Here is a 16,057-nt window from a genome sequence, read left to right as displayed (position 1 = left end):
CCCCCCTCACGGGTCAGTGTCGTCTCTTTCCCCCCTCACGGGTCAGTGTCGTCTCTTTCCCCCCTCACGGGTCAGTGACGTCTCTTTCCCCCCCCTCACGGGTCGGTGACGTCTCTTCCCCCCCTCACGGGTCAGTGACGTCTCTTTCCCCCCCCCTCACGGGTCAGTGACGTCTCTTTCCCCCCTCACGGGTCGGTGACGTCTCTTTCCCCCCTCACGGGTCGGTGACGTCTCTTTCCCCCCTCACGGGTCGGTGTCGTCTCTTTCCCCCCTCACGGGTCAGTGACGTCTCTTTCCCCCCTCACGGGTCGGTGACGTCTCTTTCCCCCCCTCACGGGTCGGTGACGTCTCTTTCCCCCCCCTCACGGGTCGGTGACGTCTCTTTCCCCCCTCACGGGTCAGTGTCGTCTCTTTCCCCCCCTCACGGGTCAGTGTCGTCTCTTCCCCCCCTCACGGGTCAGTGACGTCTCTTTCCCCCCTCACGGGTCAGTGTCGTCTCTTTCCCCCCTCACGGGTCAGTGACGTCTCTTTCCCCCCTCACGGGTCAGTGTCGTCTCTTTCCCCCCTCACGGGTCAGTGTCGTCTCTTTCCCCCCTCACGGGTCAGTGTTGTCTCTTTCCCCCCTCACGGGTCGGTGACGTCTCTTTCCCCCCTCACGGGTCGGTGACGTCTCTTTCCCCCCTCACGGGTCAGTGTCGTCTCTTTCCCCCCTCACGGGTCAGTGTCGTCTCTTTCCCCCCTCACGGGTCGGTGACGTCTCTTCCCCCCCTCACGGGTCAGTGTCGTCTCTTTCCCCCCTCACGGGTCGGTGACGTCTCTTTCCCCCTCACGGGTCGGTGACGTCTCTTTCCCCCCTCACGGGTCGGTGACGTCTCTTCCCCCCCTCACGGGTCAGTGACGTCTCTTCCCCCCTCACGGGTCGGTGACGTCTCTTCCCCCCCCCCCCCTCACGGGTCAGTGACGTCTCTGTCCCCCCTCACGGGTCGGTGACGTCTCTTTCCCCCCCCTCACGGGTCAGTGACGTCTCTTTCCCCCCTCACGGGTCGGTGACGTCTCTTCCCCCCCCCTCACGGGTCGGTGACGTCTCTTCCCCCCCTCACGGGTCGGTGACGTCTCTTCCCCCCCTCACAGGTCAGTGACGTCTCGGTTTTCTTCTCCATCGCTGACACTGGACAGAGGGGCCGCCAGGACTGCTCCGGAGTGTGGCGCCCCCTGATCTGTGTGACCCTCACTCACAGCCCTCCCCTCGTGTACCGTGTGGCGCGGCTGACACCAGAGAGCACAAGCAGCAGCTGCCGCACCGCGTCCCCGCACGTCTCATCACTGACCGCAAAGAGCGGGAAGCAAAAACCCAGCGCTCTGATCACATGACCACATCTGTCCCCGCCCACAACCCTGTGACGTAAGAAAAGGGGCGTGTCCACGTCGGAGACTGAGGTGCCCGGAAGTGACCAGTGTGTACCGAGAGGGAAAGTATTCACACCCCCTCCCCTGTATAGTGTATGATACATCCCGATCCCCCATAAGTATCCACCCCCCTGTATAGTGTATGGTACATCCCGATCCCCCATAAGTATCCACCCCCCTGTATAGTGTATGGTACATCCCGATCCCCGCCATAAGTATCCATCCCCCTGTATAGTGTATGGTACATCCCGATCTCCCCCTTAAGTATCCACCCCCCTGTATAGTGTATGGTACATCCCGATCCCCCCATAAGTATCCACCCCCCTGTATAGTGTATGGAACATCCCGATTCCCCCCATAAGTATCCACCCCCCTGTATAGTGTATGGTACATCCCGATCCCCCCCATAAGTATCCACCCCCCTGTATAGTGTATGGAACATCCTAATCCCCCCCTTAAGTATCCACCCCCCTGTATAGTGTATGGTACATCCCGATCTCCCCTATAAGTATCCACCCCCTGTATAGTGTATGATACATCCCGATCTCCCCCATAAGTATCCACCCCCCTGTATAGTGTATGATACATCCCGATCCCCCCATAAGTATCCACCCCCCTGTATAGTGTATGGTACATCCCAATCTCCCCCATAAGTATCCACCCCCCTGTATAGTGTATGGAACATCCCGATCCCCCCATAAGTATCCACCCCCCTGTATAGTGTATGGTGTATCCCGATCCCCCATAAGTATCCACCCCCCTGTATAGTGTATGGTACATCCCGATCTCCCCCATAAGTATCCACCCCCCTGTATAGTGTATGGTACATCCCGATCCCCCATAAGTATCCACCCCCCTGTATAGTGTATGGTACATCCCGATCTCCCCCATAAGTATCCACCCCCCTGTATAGTGTATGGTACATCCCGATCCCCCCCATAAGTATCCACCCCCCTGTATAGTGTATGGAACATCCCGATCCCCCCATAAGTATCCACTCCCCTGTATAGTGTATGGTACATCCCGATCCCCCCATAAGTATCCACTCCCCTGTATAGTGTATGGTACATCCCGATCCCCCCATAAGTATCCACCCCCCTGTATAGTGTATGGAACATCCCGATCCCCGCCATAAGTATCCACCCCCCTGTATAGTGTATGAAACATCCCAATCCCCCCCATAAGTATCCATCCCCTGTATAGTGTATGATACATCCCGATCCCCGCCATAAGTATCCATCCCCTGTATAGTGTATGGTACATTCCGATCTCCCCCATAAGTATCCACCCCCTGTATAGTGTATGGTACATCCCGATCCCCCCATAAGTATCCACCCCCCTGTATAGTGTATGGTACATCCCGATCCCCCCATAAGTATCCACCCCCTGTATAGTGTATGAAACATCCCAATCCCCCCCATAAGTATCCACCCCCTGTATAGTGTATGGTACATCCCGATCCCCCCCATAAGTATCCACCCCCTGTATAGTGTATGAAACATCCCGATCCCCCCATAAGTATCCATCCCCTGTATAGTGTATGATACATCCCGATCCCCGCCATAAGTATCCATCCCCTGTATAGTGTATGATACATCCCGATCCCCGCCATAAGTATCCATCCCCTGTATAGTGTATGGTACATCCCGATCCCCCCATAAGTATCCACCCCCCTGTATAGTGTATGAAACATCCCGATCCCCCCATAAGTATCCACCCCCTGTATAGTGTATGATACATCCCGATCCTCCCATAAGTATCCACCCCCTGTATAGTGTATGATACATCCCGATCCCCGCCATAAGTATCCATCCCCTGTATAGTGTATGGTACATTCTGATCTCCCCTATAAATATCCACCCCCTGGATAGTGTATGGTACATCCCGATCTCCCCCATAAGTATCCACCCCCTGTATAGTGTATGGTACATCCCAATCTCCCCCATAAGTATCCACCCCCTGCATAGTGTATGGTGTATCCTGATCCCCGCCATAAGTACCCACTCCTGGTATAGTGTATGGTACATCAGGATTTCCCCTATAAGTGTACACCCCCTCGTATAGTGTATGGTACATTCCGATGTCCCCTATAAGTATCCACCCCCTTGCTCTCTGGAGAGGTCTGGTTCTCTGTCCTTGCTCTCTGTTGAAGCCTGGTTCTCTGTCCTTGCTCTCTGTTGAAGCCTGGTTCTCGGTCCTTGCTCTCTGGTGAGGCCTGGTTCTCTGTCCTTGCTCTCTGGTGATATCTGGTTCTCTGTCCTTGCTCTCTGGTGAGGTCTGGCTCTCTGTCCTTGCTCTCTGGTGAGGTCTGGCTCTCTGTCCTTGCTCTCTGGAGAGGTCTGGTTCTCTGTCCTTGCTCTCTGGAGAGGTCTGGTTCTCTGCTGTCCTTGCTCTCTGGCGAGGTCTGGTTCTCTGTCCTTGCTCTCTGGTGAGGTCTGGCTCTCTGTCCTTGCTTTCTGGCGAGGTCTGGTTCTCTGTCCTTGCTCTCTGGCGAGGTCTGGTTCTCTGTCCTTGCTCTCTGTAGACGTTTGGTTCTCTGTCCTTGCTCTCTGGTGAGGTCTGGTTCTCTGTCCTTGCTCTCTGGTGAGGCCTGGCTCTCTGTCCTTGCTCTCTGGTGAGGTCTGGCTCTCTGTCCTTGCTCTCTGGTGATATCTGGTTCTCTGTCCTTGCTCTCTGGTGAGGTCTGGTTCTATGTCCTTGCTCTCTGGTGAGGTCTGGTTCTCTGTCCTTGCTCTCTGGCGAGGTCTGGCTCTCTGTCCTTGCTCTCTGGTGAGGTCTGGTTCTCTGTTCTTGCTCTCTGGTGAGGTCTGGCTCTCGGTCCTTGCTCTCTGGTGAGGCCTGGTTCTCTGTCCTTGCTCTCTGGTGAGGTCTGGCTCTCGGTCCTTGCTCTCTGGTGAGGCCTGGCTCTCGGTCCTTGCTCTCTGGCGAGGTCTGGTTCTCTGTCCTTGCTCTCTGGTGAGGTCTGGCTCTCGGTCCTTGCTCTCTGGTGAGGCCTGGTTCTCTGTCCTTGCTCTCTGGTGAGGTCTGGCTCTCGGTCCTTGCTCTCTGGTGAGGTCTGGCTCTCGGTCCTTGCTCTCTGGTGAGGTCTGGTTCTCTGTCCTTGCTCTCTGGTGTGGTCTGGCTCTCTGTCTTTGCTCTCTGGTAAGGTCTGGCTCTCTGTCCTTGCTCTCTGGTAAGGTCTGGTTCTCTGTCCTTGCTCTCTGGTGAGGTCTGGCTCTCTGTCCTTGCTCTCCTGTGAGGTCTGGCTTTCTGTCCTTGCTCTCTGGTGAGGTCTGGCTCTCTGTCCTTGCTCTCTGGAGAGGTCTGGTTCTCTTTCCTTGCTCTCTGGAGAGGTCTGGTTCTCTGTCCTTGCTCTCTGGTGAGGTCTGGTTCTCTGTCTTTGCTCTCTGGTGAGGTCTGGTTCTCTGTCCTTGCTCTCTGGTGAGGTCTGGTTCTCTGTCCTTCCTCTCTGGTGAGGTCTGGGTCTCCGTCCTTCCTCTCTGGTGAGGTCTGGTTCTCTGTCCTTGCTCTCTGGTGAGGTCTGGTTCTCTGTTCTTGCTCTCTGGAGAGGTCTGGTTCTCTGTCCTTGCTCTCTGTTGAAGCCTGGTTCTCGGTCCTTGCTCTCTGGTGAGGTCTGGCTCTCTGTCCTTGCTCTCTGGTGAGGCCTGGTTCTCTGTCCTTGCTCTCTGGTGAGGTCTGGCTCTCTGTCCTTGCTCTCTGGTGAGGTCTGGCTCTCTGTCCTTGCTCTCTGGTGATATCTGGTTCTCTGTCCTTGCTCTCTGGTGAGGTCTGGTTCTATGTCCTTGCTCTCTGGTGAGGTCTGGTTCTCTGTCCTTGCTCTCTGGCGAGGTCTGGCTCTCTGTCCTTGCTCTCTGGTGAGGTCTGGTTCTCTGTTCTTGCTCTCTGGAGAGGTCTGGCTCTCTGTCCTTGCTCTCTGGTGAGGCCTGGTTCTCTGTCCTTGCTCTCTGGTGAGGTCTGGCTCTCGGTCCTTGCTCTCTGGTGAGGCCTGGTTTTCTGTCCTTGCTCTCTGGTGAGGTCTGGCTCTCGGTCCTTGCTCTCTGGTGAGGCCTGGCTCTCGGTCCTTGCTCTCTGGCGAGGTCTGGTTCTCTGTCCTTGCTCTCTGGTGAGGTCTGGCTCTCGGTCCTTGCTCTTTGGTGAGGCCTGGTTCTCTGTCCTTGCTCTCTGGTGAGGTCTGGCTCTCGGTCCTTGCTCTCTGGTGAGGTCTGGCTCTCGGTCCTTGCTCTCTGGTGAGGTCTGGTTCTCTGTCCTTGCTCTCTGGTGTGGTCTGGCTCTCTGTCCTTGCTCTCTGGTAAGGTCTGGCTCTCTGTCCTTGCTCTCTGGTAAGGTCTGGTTCTCTGTCCTTGCTCTCTGGTGAGGTCTGGCTCTCTGTCCTTGCTCTCCTGTGAGGTCTGGCTTTCTGTCCTTGCTCTCTGGTGAGGTCTGGCTCTCTGTCCTTGCTCTCTGGAGAGGTCTGGTTCTCTTTCCTTGCTCTCTGGAGAGGTCTGGTTCTCTGTCCTTGCTCTCTGGTGAGGTCTGGTTCTCTGTCTTTGCTCTCTGGTGAGGTCTGGTTCTCTGTCCTTGCTCTCTGGTGAGGTCTGGTTCTCTGTCCTTCCTCTCTGGTGAGGTCTGGTTCTCTGTCCTTCCTCTCTGGTGAGGTCTGGTTCTCTGTCCTTGCTCTCTGGTGAGGTCTGGCTCTCTCTCCTTGCTCTCTGGAGAGGTCTGGTTCTCTGACCTTGCTCTCTGGAGAGGTCTGGTTCTCTGTCCTTGCTCTCTGGTGAGGTCTGGCTCTCTGTCCTTGCTCTCTGGCGAGGTCTGGTTCTCTGTCCTTGCTCTCTGGTGAGGTCTGGTTCTCTATCCTTGCTCTCTGGTGAGGTCTGGCTCTCTGTCCTTGCTCTCTGGTGATATCTGGTTCTCTGTCCTTGCTCTCTGGTGAGGTCTGGTTCTATGTCCTTGCTCTCTAGAGAGGTCTGGCTCTCTGTCCTTGTTCTCTTGTGAGGTCTGGTTCTCTGTCCTTGCTCTCTGGTGAGGTCTGGTTCTCTGTCCTTGCTCTCTGGTGAGGTCTGGTTCTCTGTCCTTGCTCTCTGGTGATATCTGGTTCTCTGTCCTTGCTCTCTGGTGAGGACTGGCTCTCTGTCCTTGCTCTCTGGTGAGGTCTGGCTCTCTGTCCTTGCTCTCTGGTGAGGTCTGGTTCTCTGTCCTTGCTCTCTGGTGAGGTCTGGTTCTCTGTCTTTGCTCTCTGATGAGGTCTGGTTCTCTGTCCTTGCTCTCTGGTGAGGTCTGGTTCTCTGTCCTTGCTCTCTGGTGAGGTCTGGTTCTCTCTCCTTGCTCTCTGGTTCTGGTTCTCTGTCCTTGCTCTCTGGTGAGGTCTGGTTCTCTGCTGTCCTTGCTCTCTGGTGAGGTCTGGTTCTCTGTCTTTGCTCTCTGGTGAGGTCTGGTTCTCTGTCCTTGCTCTCTGGTGAGGTCTGGTTCTCTGTCCTTCCTCTCTGGTGAGGTCTGGTTCTCTGTCCTTCCTCTCTGGTGAGGTCTGGTTCTCTGTCCTTGCTCTCTGGTGAGGTCTGGCTCTCTCTCCTTGCTCTCTGGAGAGGTCTGGTTCTCTGACCTTGCTCTCTGGAGAGGTCTGGTTCTCTGTCCTTGCTCTCTGGTGAGGTCTGGCTCTCTGTCCTTGCTCTCTGGCGAGGTCTGGTTCTCTGTCCTTGCTCTCTGGTGAGGTCTGGTTCTCTATCCTTGCTCTCTGGTGAGGTCTGGCTCTCTGTCCTTGCTCTCTGGTGATATCTGGTTCTCTGTCCTTGCTCTCTGGTGAGGTCTGGTTCTATGTCCTTGCTCTCTAGAGAGGTCTGGCTCTCTGTCCTTGTTCTCTTGTGAGGTCTGGTTCTCTGTCCTTGCTCTCTGGTGAGGTCTGGTTCTCTGTCCTTGCTCTCTGGTGAGGTCTGGTTCTCTGTCCTTGCTCTCTGGTGATATCTGGTTCTCTGTCCTTCCTCTCTGGTGAGGTCTGGTTCTCTGTCCTTGCTCTCTGGCGAGGTCTGGCTCTCTCTCCTTGCTCTCTGGAGAGGTCTGGTTCTCTGACCTTGCTCTCTGGAGAGGTCTGGTTCTCTGTCCTTGCTCTCTGGTGAGGTCTGGCTCTCTGTCCTTGCTCTCTGGCGAGGTCTGGTTCTCTGTCCTTGCTCTCTGGTGAGGTCTGGTTCTCTATCCTTGCTCTCTGGTGAGGTCTGGCTCTCTGTCCTTGCTCTCTGGTGATATCTGGTTCTCTGTCCTTGCTCTCTGGTGAGGTCTGGTTCTATGTCCTTGCTCTCTAGAGAGGTCTGGCTCTCTGTCCTTGTTCTCTTGTGAGGTCTGGTTCTCTGTCCTTGCTCTCTGGTGAGGTCTGGTTCTCTGTCCTTGCTCTCTGGTGAGGTCTGGTTCTCTGTCCTTGCTCTCTGGTGATATCTGGTTCTCTGTCCTTGCTCTCTGGTGAGGACTGGCTCTCTGTCCTTGCTCTCTGGTGAGGTCTGGCTCTCTGTCCTTGCTCTCTGGTGAGGTCTGGTTCTCTGTCCTTGCTCTCTGGTGAGGTCTGGTTCTCTGTCTTTGCTCTCTGATGAGGTCTGGTTCTCTGTCCTTGCTCTCTGGTGAGGTCTGGTTCTCTGTCCTTGCTCTCTGGTGAGGTCTGGTTCTCTGTCCTTGCTCTCTGGTGAGGTCTGGCTCTCTGTCCTTGCTCTCTGGTGAGGTCTGATTCTCTGTCCTTGCTCTCTGGTGAGGTCTGTCTCTCTCTCCTTGCTCTCTGGCGAGGTCTGGTTCTCTGTCCTTGCTCTCAGGTGAGGCCTGGTTCTCTGTCCTTGCTCTCTGGTGAGGTCTGGTTCTCTGTCCTTGCTCTCTGGTGAGGTCTGGTTCTCTGTCCTTGCTCTCTGGTGAGGTCTGGTTCTCTGTCCTTGCTCTCTGGTGAGGTCTGGATCTCTATCCTTACTCTCTGGTGAGATCTGGTTCTCTGTCCTTGCTCTCTGGTGAGGTCTGACTCTCTGTCCTTTCTCTCTGGTGAGGTCTGGCTCTCTGTCCTTTTTCCCTGGTGATATCTGATTCTCTGTTTTTGCTCCCTGGCAAGGTCTGGTTCTCTGTCCTTGCTCTCTGGCGAGGTCTGGCTCTCTGTTCTTGCTCTCTGGAGATCTGGTTCTATGTCCTTGCTCTCTGGTGAGGTCTGGTTCTCTGTCCTTGCTCTCTGGTGAGGCCTGGTTCTCTGTCCTTGCTCTCTGGTGAGGTCTGGCTCTCTGTCCTTGCTCTCTGGTGAGGTCTGGCTCTCTGTCCTTGCTCTCTGGTGAGGTCTGGCTCTCTGTCCTTGTTCTCTGGTGAGGTCTGGTTCTCTGTCCTTGCTCTCTGGTGAGGTCTGGTTCTCTGTCCTTGCTTTCTGGTGAGGTCTGGCTCTCTGTCCTTGTTCTCTGGTGAGGTCTGGTTCTCTGTCCTTGCTCTCTGGTTCGGTCTGGCTCTCTGTCCTTGCTCTCTGGTGAGGTCTGGCTCTCTGTCCTTGCTTTTTGGTGAGGTCTGGCTCTCTGTCTTTGCTCTCTGGTGAGGTCTGGCTTTCTGTCCTTGTTCTCTGGTGAGGTCTGGTTCTCTGTCCTTGCTCTCTGGTGAGGTCTGGCTCTCTGTCCTTGCTCTCTGGCAAGGTCTGCTTCTCTGTCCTTGCTTTCTGGCGAGGTCTGGTTCTCTGTCCTTGCTCTCTGGCGAGGTCTGGTTCTCTGTCCTTGCTCTCTGTAGACGTTTGGTTCTCTGTCCTTGCTCTCTGGTGAGGTCTGGTTCTCTGTCATTGCTCTCTGGTGAGGTCTGGTTCTCTGTCCTTGCTCTCTGGTAAGGTCTGGTTCTCTGTCCTTGCTCTCTGGTAAGGTCTGGTTCTCTGTCCTTGCTCTCTGGTGAGGTCTGGTTCTCTGTCCTTGCTCTCTGGTGAGGTCTGGCTCTCTGTCCTTGCTCTCTGGTGAGGTCTGGCTCTCTGTCCTTGCTATCTGGTGATGTCTGGTTCTCTGTCCTTGCTCTCTGGTGAGGTCTGGCTCTCTGTCGTTGCTCTCTGGTAAGGTCTGGTTCTCTGTCCTTGCTCTCTGGTGAGGTCTGGTTCTCTGTCCTTGCTCTCTGGTGAGCTCTGGTTTTCTCTGTCCTTGCTCTCTGGTGAGGTCTGGATCTCTGTCCTTGCTCTCTGGTGAAGTCTGGTTCTCTGTCCTTGCTCTCTGGTGAGGTCTGGTTTTCTGTCCTTGCTCTCTGGTGAGGCCTGGTTCTCTGTTCTTGCTCTCTGGAGAGGTTTGGTTCTATGTCCTTGCTCTCTGGAGAGGTCTGGTTCTCTCTCCTTGCTCTCTGGTGAGGTCTGGTTCTCTGTCCTTGCTCTCTGGTGAGGTCTGGCTCTCTGTCCTTGCTCTCTGGTGAGGTCTGGCTCTCTGTCCTTGCTCTCTGGTGAGGTCTGGCTCTCTGTTCTTGCTCTCTGGAGAGGTCTGGTTCTCTGTCCTTGCTCTCTGGTGAGGTCTGGTTCTCTGTCCTTGCTCTCTGGTGAGGTCTGGCTCTCTGTCCTTGCTCTCTGGTGAGGTCTGGCTCTCTGTCCTTGCTCTCTGGTGAGGTCTGGCTCTCTGTCCTTGCTCTCTGGTGAGGTATGGTTCTCTGTTCTTGCTCTCTGGAGAGGTCTGGTTCTATGTCCTTGCTCTCTGGAGAGGTCTGGTTCTCTCTCCTTGCTCTCTGGTGAGGTCTGGTTCTCTGTCCTTGCTCTCTGGTGAGGTCTGACTCTCTGTCCTTGCTCTCTGGTGAGGTCTGGTTCTCTGTCCTTGCTCTCTGGTGAGGTCTGGCTCTCTGTCCTTGCTCTCTGGTGAGGTCTGGCTCTCTGTCCTTGCTCTCTGGTGAGGTCTGGTTCTCTGTCCTTGCTCTCTGGTGAGGTCTGGCTTTCTGTCCTTGCTCTCTGGTGAGGTCTGGCTCTCTGTCCTTGCTCTCTGGTGAGGTCTGGTTCTCTGTCCTTGCTCTTTGGTGAGGTCTGGCTCTCTGTCCTTGCTCTCTGGTGAGGTCTGTCTCTCTGTTCTTGCTCTCTGGAGAGGTCTGGTTCTATGTCCTTGCTCTCTGGTGAGGTCTGGCTCTCTGTCCTTGCTCTCTGGTGAGGTCTGGCTCTCTGTCCTTGCTCTCTGGTGAGGTCTGGCTCTCTGTCCTTGCTCTCTGGTGAGGTCTGGTTCTCTGTCCTTGCTCTCTGGTGAGGTCTGGTTCTCTGTCCTTGCTCTCTGGTGAGGTCTGGCTCTCTGTCCTTGCTCTCTGGTGAGGTCTGGCTCTCTGTCCTTGCTCTCTGGTGAGGTCTGGCTCTCTGTTCTTGCTCTCTGGTGAGGTCTGGCTCTCTGTCCTTGCTCTCTGGTGAGGTCTGGTTCTCTGTCCTTGCTCTCTGGTGAGGTCTGGCTCTCTGTCCTTGCTCTCTGGTGAGGTCTGGCTCTCTGTCCTTTCTCTCTGGAGAGGTCTGGCTCTCTCTCCTTGCTCTCTGGTGAGGTCTGGTTCTCTGTACTTGCTCTCTGGTGAGGTCTGGCTCTCTGTCCTTGCTCTCTGGTGAGGTCTGGCTCTCTGTCCTTGCTCTCTGGTGAGGTCTGGCTCTCTGTCCTTGCTCTCTGGTGAGGTCTGGTTCTCTGTCCTTGCTCTCTGGTGAGGTCTGGCTCTCTGTCCTTGCTCTCTGGAGAGGTCTGGTTCTCTCTCCTTGCTCTCTGGTTAGGTCTGGTTCTCTCTCCTTGCTCTCTGGTGAGGTCTGGTTCTCTGTCATTGCTCTCTGGTGAGGCCTGGTTCTCTGTCCTTGCTCTCTGGTGAGGTCTGGCTCTCTGTCCTTGCTCTCTGGTGAGGTCTGGTTCTCTGTCCTTGCTCTCTGGTGAGGTCTGGTTCTCTCTCCTTGCTCTCTGGTGAGGCCTGGTTCTCTGTCCTTGCTCTCTGGTGAGGTCTGGCTCTCTGTCCTTGCTCTCTGGTGAGGTCTGGTTCTCTGTTCTTGCTCTCTGGTGAGGTCTGGTTCTCTCTCCTTGCTCTCTGGTGAGGTCTGGTTCTCTGTCCTTGCTCTCTGGCGAGGTCTGGCTCTCTGTCCTTGCTCTCTGGTGAGGTCTGGTTCTCTGTTCTTGCTCTCTGGAGAGGTCTGGTTCTCTGTCTGTTAAAAAATATACTCTTAAATATATTTTTCTTCAAATACGTAAAGCCGCATGAAAGAAAGAACTTCCAAAGATGTAAAAAATAAATGTATTTTATCTATTTAAAAAAATGGTTGCCAGGGTTCAGTTACAGAAAGGAAAAATAATATACTTTGATAGTTTACGCAAAGAGTTCATTTAGTCCATAATAATCAATGGGAAGTCTTTACCCATCTTTCTTTGGTTCCTGAACGGCAATGCAGAGGATGTCATCTCTTAGGCTGGACAACGTGTCATATCTTGCAGCACTGGAGTCTTCTCACAGCAGGCAGTGTGGAGGAGCGCCCCGTAGCCCCCTCCATCGTGTATTATATACCAGCTGCTCAGTCCATATAGGGTGTTTAGTGGAACACAGTTGAATATAGTTCCATATTACGTAACCTTCTGGAAGCCTCGGGAAGCTTCTGGAAGGATTTATATATATCCTTCCATGCTCAGTATATATATATATATTCAATATGGATATTTTAATACTTATTCCTTATAAAAGCTTTATTACTATACTATGCCCTTCAACATAAACAGAACTGTGAACTTATATGTCTTACTATGAAATATTTGATAACTAGATGTATTAATTTTAATGTTTTTACAAACCCCCCTTGAAGCGGGTGGAGTAACCCCGATAATTAATTAATACATCATTAAAATAACAAATCTTCTTTCCTTATTTGGCAATAATGGATTAATATCAATAATAATGATGAATAATAATTAATTTGCATTATTCATGTTGTAAGTTCAATAATATAATATTGTGGATTCCTGTTATGACAGGCTGTGACTGTTCAATCATATAAAAATGTATATAACTATACTTCGCTAGACCTAAAAAGAAATGCAAAAACCAAATCCGGTCACCATATGATGTCCTCTGAGTTTATGTCTTCTTATCTCCGATGTAATCCGGCATTAACACAGTCTCTTAGAAATAAATCCTTTGATAAAAATGAATGGTTACCAATTTAATACAGTCCCGTATTGCGTTTATCATTGTTAGATCAAAGTCCATAAACTTTATTTTTTTATTGCAAAGTCCATAGCCAATGTTGATAAACCACAGTTCATGAATGTAGAAGAATAGCCAAAAGTCTTTGATGTCTGTGCAGTGTGATTTACACTAGTCACCTTTCATGCTGCCTGTTGTCAAATAACCCAGGAACAGATGTTAAGACGTTCTTGGTCAGCACGACAGGGGTTAACTTTAACACGTCATTGCTCTTCTTAGTAACTTTAGGGAGGTCTTAATGCACAGACCATGTGTCATTGTCCATCCTGGAATCATAGGACTATTGTGTTTCTGAGATGCAAGCACGGTAAGTGTATTTTGTATGTTACACAGTCTTATTTGAGACGTTACCTTTTGGACCTTTTTGCAGAATCCCTTTTAACTTTAGGAAAAATATAAAGTCTTTTTATCTTCTGTAATCTTGATTGAAGACTGATTCATTCCCTAATCTAGATACCAAATATGGCAATATCTATCACTAATAAATGTCACAGCATATCATAACTCTAATACTATAATACCATGTCATTATTATTATTATCGTAAAAGTATTAATATAATTGATACTCAGAATGATAAAATACTGCATAATGGTATAGACAATAGTATTTTCTTGTAATGACCTTTTTTTGTCATTGGTGCATTACCCTTCCAAACCCATAGGTGGCAATGTGTTGAATGTAACCAAAATATAATATAAAATATGAAACAATATAATGTGTACCTATAACATGTATCGTATTATAAATATGAAAGGCAACAATGTGGCTTATTAGTTAGATCATTTGCAAATTATAAACCAAAGCAAATAACCTTTTAGAAAAGACTGGATGATACCATCAAAACACAATAATACCCATTATAAATTATTATTGATTTAAAAATATAATATATATTATTTGTAAATATAGGAAGGTAAACCTAGATGTACCTCGATCTTCCATCTTTATTACTCTAATTTAATTTATTTGATTTGTCTATTATTTATTAAATAACCTACTATAAAGAAATGTGTAACTATAAGTAATATTTCATCCATATTAATATAAAAATAATGTATTACTAGGAAATAAACAATTGTATATATTGATGAAAAAAGTATCTTTTCTTCCAAAAAATGGAACTTTTCCCTTTTAATATGATTCATATTTAATAAAGTAATATTCTTATATTAGATATTACTGAACTAAATATTGAAGTGTTTTCTCAATTGAGATATTTAAAATCTGAAGAAAAAATAAAAATTGTAGAATTAAGATTTTGATTAAAAATGTGAATATTAAATAATAATTAATATAAAAAATAGGAATAAAAGGAAAAATGAAAATCGGAATAAAAATAAAAATTTAAATAAAAATAAGGCCTTCTATGTATATAACACCTATGTCTTTAATAATACATAACCTTAATGTTACCAGATAACCTTAATATTACCAGTATCTTATAAAATTACCAAACCTATTGTCACGAACCACCGGGGGGGTCACTCAGAAATCCCCCGCGCTGGCTACCAGTACGTCACAATCGGGGGGTAACAAGTGGGGGTCACCCCTCCTTTATACCTCTCGACCGACAGACAGAGCACGTGATGCGCTCTCTAGCGCCCCTCTTATAGTCAGGCCAATTATGGAATTGCCCGACAATAAGCAAGGAGGCCGCTATACTACTTATGCCGATTATTGAAGGGTCCCCGGTGAGAGTAGGGTATATATTCCCCCGACCTCCGCGGGCGGAATATATAAAATGTCCCCGAATCTCACTGGCCTCCCCACAATAATCCTTGGCACAAACTCGCTGCCACCAACCGCTTCACGGTAACTATTAGCCGAACACACGGACGTGGGATTCAAGATCGAGATAACAGAACAGCCCAAGATTAATTATATAATTTAATCAGCCTAAAGCACACTAGAACTACAATATATACAATAGGAGATCTACAGAATATACATATGTCAGAGTACAGTTACAGATAAAGCATGGTTTACAAACAGGCATACACAGTTCCAGCAGTTACCTTGTGCGTCTGGCCACAGGGGGGCGCTGTAGACCAGGTTTCTAGGATCCTTCCCACAGATGTTTCCTACACGTGACCCCCGGCGAAAGAACCCTGGAAAATGGCCGAAGTAGGGTTATCAACCTGGGCAAATCCAGGTCCCCTCCTACCTTAGTGACCTCAGAGGGAGCACTGCTCCACCCCTGGCTGGAGTTATGGACAATATCCACAACAGGGGATATGGCCATAACTTGGCCTGGGAGCGTCGTAGGCAGACGCCAACGCTCTCATTGTGACAGTTATGAATTTAGCTACAGAACGAGAGGACTCATGACTTGTCTACTAGTTCCCCATTGGCTGATATCACGCCTGGGGTATTTCCCCAGGTCCTGCTCCCATAAAAAGGGTGTGCCAGCATCGTCCGCATGCGGAGACACCATTTTTATGGTTGCCATATTTATCGGAAATATGGCTTGCGAGATATGAACCATTTTTTACTGGAGTCGTTCTGTCTGGATAGTTCCATAGCCTTATAATGAGATACAACTCTTGTTACAGGGTGACGGCAGGGGGTCATCCTGCGTCCATTGTTCCCAAGTCATCTAATCTCCATATCAGAGGAGATGGCTGTTGGAGGTGTAAGTGGAACACAGACCAGTTCCTTTGACACCTATCTGCTAAACAAACCGTTTATCCCTGTGGTAAATTTTCTGATTGAAGGAGTTGTGTGAAGGAAAGGGGGGGTGACACCAGGAGAGGGCTTCCTGACATAACTTGAATATCATGATTTATCGTCATATCTCCGGATTTACCTCACACCTCCCCCCTTTTGAGGGCGCTAGGGGGCAGCACACTCCGGTGTTCCCCCGTGCGCCCGTCCGCGACCTCTCCTTGTCGGGACAGCCCGTCTGCGTTACCGTGGTCACGGCCCCTTTTGTGTCGAATGGTGAAGTTGTATTGCTGGAGCGCCAGGCTCCATCGCAACAACCTGCCATTCGTCCCGGAGACAGTGTGTAACCAGCTGAGGGGATTGTGGTCCGTCTCCACGATGAAGTGGCGCCCGTATAGATAGGGTTGCAGACGCTGCAGGGCCCACACTATGGCCAGGCACTCCTTTTCCATCGTGGAATAGGCCACTTCCCTTGGTAACAGCTTCCTGCTCAGGTACAAGACTGGGTGCTCTTGGCTCGCAGAGTCCACCTGGCTGAGTACCGCACCGAGGCCGAAGTCACTGACGTCGGTCTGTACTACAAACGGCCGCGTGAAGTCGGCTGCCTGTAGCACGGGCGGGCTGGACAGGGCGTCCTTTAGGGCCCGGAAGGCTGTCTCGCAGTCCACTGTCCAATCGACTGCAGAGGGCAGCTTCTTCTTGGTGAGGTCCGTCAAGGGCTTTGCCAGGCTACTATAGCATGGAACAAACCTCCTATAGTACCCAGCGGTCCCCAAGAAGGACATCACCTGCTTCTTGGTCCTGGGGGTGGGCCAGGACGCGATGGCCTCCACTTTCTCAGGCTCGGGCTTCAGTGTTCTCCC

General features: G+C 51.0%; 1 protein-coding gene across 3 annotated transcripts in view; it reads left to right on the top strand.

Annotated features, from left to right (window-relative positions):
* Nucleotides 1-1,141: 1,141 nt before the first annotated feature.
* Nucleotides 1,142-16,057, top strand: part of HINT2 (histidine triad nucleotide binding protein 2) — a 41,856-nt gene continuing 26,940 nt past the window's right edge. Inside the window, exon 1 of one of the 3 annotated variants that reach the window (XM_075330610.1) lies at nt 1,142-1,437. The gene's annotated coding sequence lies outside the window, so the exon portion shown is untranslated. Of the gene's footprint in view, nt 1,471-16,057 lie in introns of all 3 variants that reach the window. The other 2 variants (XM_075330593.1, XM_075330601.1) reach the window with 2 other exon arrangements.

Source organism: Anomaloglossus baeobatrachus, chromosome 1, assembly GCF_048569485.1.
Source record: "Anomaloglossus baeobatrachus isolate aAnoBae1 chromosome 1, aAnoBae1.hap1, whole genome shotgun sequence".
NCBI lineage: Eukaryota > Metazoa > Chordata > Amphibia > Anura > Aromobatidae > Anomaloglossus > Anomaloglossus baeobatrachus.
Note: the sequence above shows the minus strand (reverse complement) of the source record. Positions and strands in the feature narration are given on the sequence as shown.